Below are 7,489 nucleotides of genomic sequence, written 5' to 3' on the forward strand. Positions count from 1 at the left end.
TATGTTTCTAATGATCAAATCTCCCATTACTAACAGCTGCCTTTTCCAAGTGATTGGAGTTCCCTCCCCCGGAGAGGTAACCTCAGTGCTTTTTCAGTAAGAACTCAAACCTCACTGAGCATCGGAGAAGCCACATGGGTGAGTGGCCCTAGGAATAGCTTGACTGCAGGAAAAGATTCAATTTGATTTCACACTTCAGTGACCCACACAACAGAGAGACCTTGAATGTGGGGGAAGCTTCATTTGATGCTCCCGGAGTATCAGACACCCGCAAATCTGCACAGGGAAGAAACCTCTGAGATGTTCTTAGTATGGAAAATGCTCCAAGTGGAGCTAACACCATGTTTGACATCAGAGACTCCTCCACACAGCAGGGAAATTCTCTGAGTTCCCTGACTGGGGCCATCCATGGTCACAAACAATGATGAGCTCCCAAAATCCTAATAACCCATTCCCTACCAGGTCCTCAGTGGCACTTTGGCAGCGGGGGTGGGGAGGGTCTTCACTCGCTCCAGGTTTTTGGCGGCACTTGGGCAGGGGGTCCTTCACTGCTGGAACAAGTGAAGGACTTGCTGCCGAAGCGCTGCCGCTGACCTGTTAGGGAACCGCCCGGTGAATACAAGCCCCACGTGCCTGTCCCCCCCTGTCTATCCGACCCCAACCCAAGTCTTGCCCACGACTGCCCCCCTCAGAACCCGCAACCCATCAACCCCCCCCTGCTCCTTGTCCCCTGACCACCCCCTTCTGAGACCCCCCACCCCTAACTGCCCCCCAGGACCCCAGTCCCTACCCAACTTGCCCCACTCCCTGTCCCCTGACTGCCCCGACCCCGTCCACCACCACCCTGACAGACCCCCGGAACTCCCGCCTACCCAACCGCCCCAGTTCCCCGTCCCCTGACCGCCCCCCCCAGAGCCTCCGCCCCCTCCAACTTCTCCCTGTCCCTTATCCAACCCCTCCTCCCAGCCCCAGCCTGGCCTCCTTACCATGCGGCTCAGGGCAGCGTGTATGGATGCTGCACGGCCCGCTGGAGCTCGCAGCCTCACCCCCTTACCATGCCGCTCAAAGTGGCAGGAGACACACTGCCGAGGCTCTGCGAGGGGGGGGAAGGTGGCGGAGGGGCCGGGGGAGCCTCCCCAGCTGGGAGCTCAGGTGGGTCGGACAGGACGGTCCCGTGGGCCACACAGTTTGCCCACCCCTTTAACAACCGGTTCTAAACTGGCTTCTAAATTTAACAACCAGTTTGCGTGAACTGGTGTGAACCGTCTTCAGCTCACTACTGGTGACCAACCCATTTCCTCGTTCCCACACACATCAGGGGCATTTGGCTCCCAAGGATCCAGCTGCCCATCGATGGGGTGAGGATCCAGCAGCAGCCGAGCATCAGCTGGTCAGTGACCCTCTGGCTCTGCCTGGTCTCAGCAAACCCCAGGCAGAGGAGGAGAAGCCCCGATCAGCCCCTCCCCCCTGCTGCAGCCCTGGCTGCTGAGCTGATGGGCCACGGGGTGGGGAAAGGGAGAGAGAGAGAGAGAAACTCCTCCAGACGCTCCCTCTCCCTTCCCCTCCCAGCCGGGATCCCCCTGCCATGGAGATGAGGAGAAGGACCCTTGGGCCAGGCCCCACCTTCACTCTACACACCTGTCCCCATCCCCCACCGTCCACCAGCCCGTGGGCTGGGCTCCCCCACTGACCTGGGGCTGTTCCCTGCAGGGCGAGTGTCCCTAGGGCCCAGTAACTCCTCCCCTCCCCAAATTCCCCAGGGCACTGGGCTCTGGGGGATCAACCGTTAGGGGACCAGGCTGATGGGTTATGGGGAGGGGACTGGGGATTGAATGGCTGGGGCTGGTGGAGCTGGGAAGCAGGGGGAGTTGGGTGCTGGGGCTATCAAGTGTTTGGGGATCATGGGATAAGAGGCGAGGGGGAGCACAGGGGCAGAGAGGTGCTGCCTCTCATCACTCACCCCCTCTGCCCCTTCTCCCTGCCCCCTCTGCATTCAGACAGCACCATTAGGAGAGACTGATTCCCACCGGGCCTTTTGTTGGAAACCTGGATTTCCCACCTCTGCTACAGCAGCATCAGTGTCTGAGGGTCTGTCTATGTTAGGGATTAACTAGCACAGCTCTGAAACTCGACCAGATTGCCTAGGCCAGACTGACCATGACCATTGAAATTATTCTGATCTGGTGGCAGTCTGTACCCCTATGTTCACCCCTTTTACAAGACTATGATAAATTGTTTACAAATCCTGCCATGTGAGGTATCATTTGAAAACCGATAATATGCTGATCATTATTGTCTTGTTAAAATATGTGTGGCAATATGGTATGTAAAGTTTTAAGATTCTACTAAGGGCAGCCACAAACTAGTTCCTCAGAGATAAAAGTTGATGCCTCAGCCAGGTGTCAACAAAATCAAATGGTTAAGGGCCATTGTTTGGCAGGAACGAGGGTGTGACCAAGAAATCTACATTTTCACAAAGAAACAACCTGACATTCCCATCCACACAGACTTTCTGTCTCCTGAACCTCAGCCAGATCAAAGGAGAAAGAACTATAAGAAAGAGGACCAGATGTCCCCAAATATTCCTCCCTTTCTCTCTGCCCACGGCAGCCACAACACCTGACGAACAAAGAAACAGTTTTGGACCCAAGGGAGGGATCCTGTCTGAAAGAGATTCAGCCAGTGAAACTGCTGAACAATGTGGTGAGAGAGTCTTTTGTTTTGAATTCACTTAGCTCATTAAGTTAGGTATTAGTTGTGTTTTACTTCTTTTATTTTCTTGTAGCCAATTCTGACTGTTAAGCCTCATTACTTAAAAAAATTAGATTTAAAATCTTTCTGTAATTAATAAACTATGTTTTAATATTTAAACCAGTGCGTTTGGATTGAAGTGTTTGGGGAAACGCCCTTTGAGATAAAAGGATTTGTGTATATTATTTTCTATTAATAAAATGATGGACTTTCTATCAGCTTGTATTGTCCAGGAGAGAGGCTGGGCAGTACAAGAGGTGCATTCCTGGGGAAAGTCTGAGACTGGGAATTTGCTGGTGTTGCTCTGCAGTGTAATTTTAGATGGATCATTTGATGATTACCCTGTTGTGTTCATTCTCTCTGGGGCACCTGGCATTGGCCACTGTCAGAAGACAGGACTCTGTTGGACTTTTTGTTTGACCTAGTATGGCTGTTCTTATGTTCTTGATTCAGGAGTGGCTGACTATAGTGTTCATGCAGTATAACTGGGAGTGATTTATATGCTGGAGACTGTTTGTGGACAGACCAGGAGTGGCTGTTCTCCCTGTGAAACTGTAAAAGGCACCCCAGGTTGGAGAATTGAGGTGACACAGCTGTTCAATGGTCCAGATTGTACCCTGGGTAATGTCACAGATTCCCCACCCTGCTCCCCACCATTATGAGAATTATTGTTAGAGGCAGTGAGTTCCCCCTCGGGGGGGTGTACATTTTTTCATTCCCAAATAGTGTCATATTGCTCCAGGTTATGTTGACAAGCATTTATTGTTTGTACATTTTATCCCTTTATTAGCCAGAATGTAATTCAGGGACAGTAAAAGGTGGTGTTTTAGCTTCGATGTTATTTGAGAGTGATGGGGTGAGTCCGAGGGATTCCCTCCTTCCTCCGCCACTGTCACGCTCCACCGGATACAGCAGCCCCTCTCTAAGCCTTGGAGAGTTTTATCCTCTCCCTATTCTACTCCTCCACCTCCCGCGGTGTCACTTGCCACTGGGTCCTTGGCTCTCCATGCTTAGGAATCACACTCTGATTTCCCTGATTCTAAATCAGACTCCTGAGGGCTGAGATGAAAGTGTCACAGATCTGCACGGGAAATTCAAATGAACCTCAAAGCACAGTTTGAGCTTTCTGAACTTACAGCCCTGTTTCCATCTATTAGTAAAATTGCTTCTGGGCGTTTTCTAGACTAGTCTAGATCATTTGTGGGTGGGATTTTTTTTTTCCTTTCTTTTAATATGATGTTGCTAAAACTTTTGTAACGAATAGAACCAAATCAGGAGGCGAAGAGAGAAGCCAGTTTAGCCAGGTCGGAAGAAAATAGGCTCAGACTGACCTGACCCATGGGTGAACCTTAAGGACTGATTAGGAAGATATATAAATGAATAGAGCTTTGAAATGCAAGTCTGCATTGTAGGCATCCTCACCCCAAAAGGAGTTGTGTGTGTGGGGGGGGGGAGGGGTGTCACAAAGTTATTGTAGGGGGTGTTGCAGTATTGCTACCCTTCTGTGCTGCTGCTGATGGCGGCGCTGCCTCCAGAGCGGAGCAGCTGCAAAGTGGCGGCTGCTGGCCAGGAGCCCAGCGCTGAAGGCAGAGCTGCTGTCAGCAGCAGCACAGAAGTAAGGGGAGCGTGGCAGGGTATTGTCACTCATACTTTGGTGCTGCTGCCTGCAGAGCTGAGCCCTCAGTCAGTGGCCTCCCAGCTGTGAAGGCAGCAGCGCAGAAGTAAGGATGGTACCATGACCTCCTGTTAGGACCCCCGATTTGAGAAATGCTGGTCTCCCCCCAGGACCAGATTTCACAGCGGAAGACCAGATTTCATGGTTCGTCATATGTTTATGGCCTTGAATTTAGTAGGGCTCTAATTATGATTAAGGGAGGTTAGTGTTTTGAGGTCCCGATTATACTGAACTGATTTTTAAAGCTGTGACAGTGCTGCCCGTGGGAGCCAGCTGAGGTCACTCAATTAGGGTGAACTGCAAACAAAATGGGGCAGACAAACCCCCAAAGCTGGTGGTTATTCCAATAATTAGATTTACCAAGCCAGCACAAAACAGCTTCTATAGTACCTCACTGGTTACTCCGAAGTCCAAACTTCACAGTTCCCTTAAAGTACCCAGCCTCAGGCCTCCATCCAGACACACCTGTCAGATATGATGATGATTACTGAAAATCTTATCATATAAAAGAAAAAGGTTCTTCCAATCCTAAAGGATCAGCCACACACCCAGGTTCAATTACAACTTAGATCTTACCCAAAATATAGGCTTATAGCCAATTTTTATTAACAAAGTTAAAATTTATTAAAAAAAGAAAAGAGAATGTCGGTTAAAAGATCAATATACATACAGACTTGAATTCAATTCTTGAGGTTCAGATACATAGCAGAGGTGAGCTTGTAGTTGCCAAAAGTCCTTTTAGAAATAGTCCAGAGGTTATAGTCTAACGTCCATATTCAGGGTGGCTTCAGTCAATGACTGGGGATCTCAATCCTTGTGGCTTAAGGTTTCCCCCTCTTGAAACCCAAAGCAGATCTGAGATGAAGTAGGATTGTGTACCAGGGTTCTTATACATTTCCAGCAGCCTTTCGGCCTGAGAAAACAATAGGCTTAATTCTCCTAGCACAGGTTAATTTATCCATTAAACAGTTCAGATATAGGTTACCACAATCTTCAAAGAGACATATAGACAATAATACTATTTCACTCAAGTATCATCATAAATGTTAATATTCCTTTTTTTGATCTTTGAATTAAAGTTATAGCAATAGACAAGACTCATTTGCTTACATCACAAGACCTGAGCAAACACCTATCCTTCTACCTCTAACAATGCAGACTTGCATTTCAAAGCTCTATTCATTTATATATCTTCCTAATCAGTCCTTAAGGTTCACCCATGGGTCAGGTCAGTCTGAGTTAATTAACTCTTTCTGGCCCTGTCACCTTTCAATGAGATTGTAAGGGTGTGGGACTCACCCTTGCAGCGCCTCCTGCTGGTCACCTGGGGAATCAGCTCAATCCAGCCTCCGGAGTGCCCTCTGCAGGCCAGTGATATGCCTTGTCCTCTGCTGGCTCCCATGTCCCTCCCAGGACCCCAGTGTCCCTTGCTCTGGGTGCTGCCCCCTAGCAGTACCCACACACACTGGGTCACCACTCCCAAGGGAACCCCCACCCACTAACCCCACCTCAGGATAAGGCCACTGCCAGTCACCATCTAGCCCCCACTCTCTGGGGCAGACTGCAGTATAGGCCACTCATCATCAGCAAGGCTGGGTTTGGACCTGCTGCCTTGGCCTAGCCCTCAGCTGCCCTCTGCAACCCCAGTACCCCTTAGCCTTCCCCTAGGCTGCAGCCTGGGGCTATCCAGGCTGGAGCTCCCCAGCTCCTCAGCCTTTCCCCAGCCCTGCTCCACTCAGGTACCCTATGTCTAGCTCCCTGCAGCCAGGCCCTTCTCTCTCTAAGCCCAGAGAGAGACTGGGCATGAGCTCCTGGCTCCCTGCCTTTATAGGGCCAGCTGAGTCTGTTTGGGGCGTGGCCCCAGCTGCAGCCACTTCCCCCAATCAGCTCAGCCTTCATGCTGCCTTCTCCCTGGGCTATCTCAGGCCCTTCCAGGCAGGAGCAGGTGTCCACCCTGCTACAGAGATATTATATTATACTATTAACATCACAAAAGCACATTAGACTTTCAGGTAAGTTTTTCAAAAAACAACTTAGGGCTGGAGTTTTTAAAGGTATTAGGCACCTGAGGATGCCGATGGGGGGGGGGCCTTGTGGGGTTTTCAAAGCAGGTTTAGGCACCTAGGGCTAGATTCACAAAAGGGCTTGGTGCATAAATGCCATATTAGGTACTGGAATCCAACATTTAGGTGTCACTCATTCTCAAAACCCCTGCTCAGCTGCTGCCTAACTCAGTAGGTGTCTAGAGTCCCTCTGTGCTTAGATTTCTTCTGTTAAGTCCTCCAGGTGCTAAAAGATCTACTGGGCATGTGCACAGCTACCTCAGTCTAGGTACCCGGGTACTGACCTCATTCCTAAGCCTCAGGCTTGCTGTTCCCCTGCCCTGTCTCGCACGTGGGACCCAGCAGGATAGGCTATTGAGCAGAATAGCCCCTTTGGGGTGCTGCAGGCTCAGCAGAAACTGTCAGCAGTCTATAGACCGCGGGGCTTTAAAACACTCCAGATGGCGGAGACAACGAGTTTCCTCCTGCAGACTCTTGGCTTGGCAGAAGCCATGCTCCCTTCTGGGAAGAAGAGCCGCCCCTAGATTTCCTGCTGGGCCGTAGCCTGGAGCAACAGTTGGACATTCCCCTCCCTGACACAGATTGGAGCTTGCTGAATGGAGCGAGGCTCTAGGCAGTGGTACAGCTCCTGGGGTTGGGGTGAGACTCTGACCCGCTCTAGCTAAGGACTAAAGGGGGCTAAGGCCTGGAAGAAGCAGGCAGGACCAGGGGGATTGCATTCCCCCGGGGCCAAAACACTGATAGGGTGAGGTGCTGCATGTTAATATGATGAGAGATTCAAGGAAACAGGCCTGGTGTATACTCTGTAAATAAATGTAACCCTTCTGCCCCTCTGAGTTGGCAGCAACAAGGGCCGGGTTCAGTATCTAGGGGTTCCGTTTCAATAACGCAATACAAAACCGGCTCGAGCCCCCACCCAGTGACCTGGGACAATTACATACCACCCCCCCGGGCTCCTCTGGGAGGCAATACTTCCCCTCTCGCAAGCACGGAGTCTGAG

The sequence above is a fragment of the Malaclemys terrapin genome, chromosome 13 (genome assembly GCF_027887155.1).
Source record: "Malaclemys terrapin pileata isolate rMalTer1 chromosome 13, rMalTer1.hap1, whole genome shotgun sequence".
NCBI classification, from domain to species: domain Eukaryota; kingdom Metazoa; phylum Chordata; order Testudines; family Emydidae; genus Malaclemys; species Malaclemys terrapin.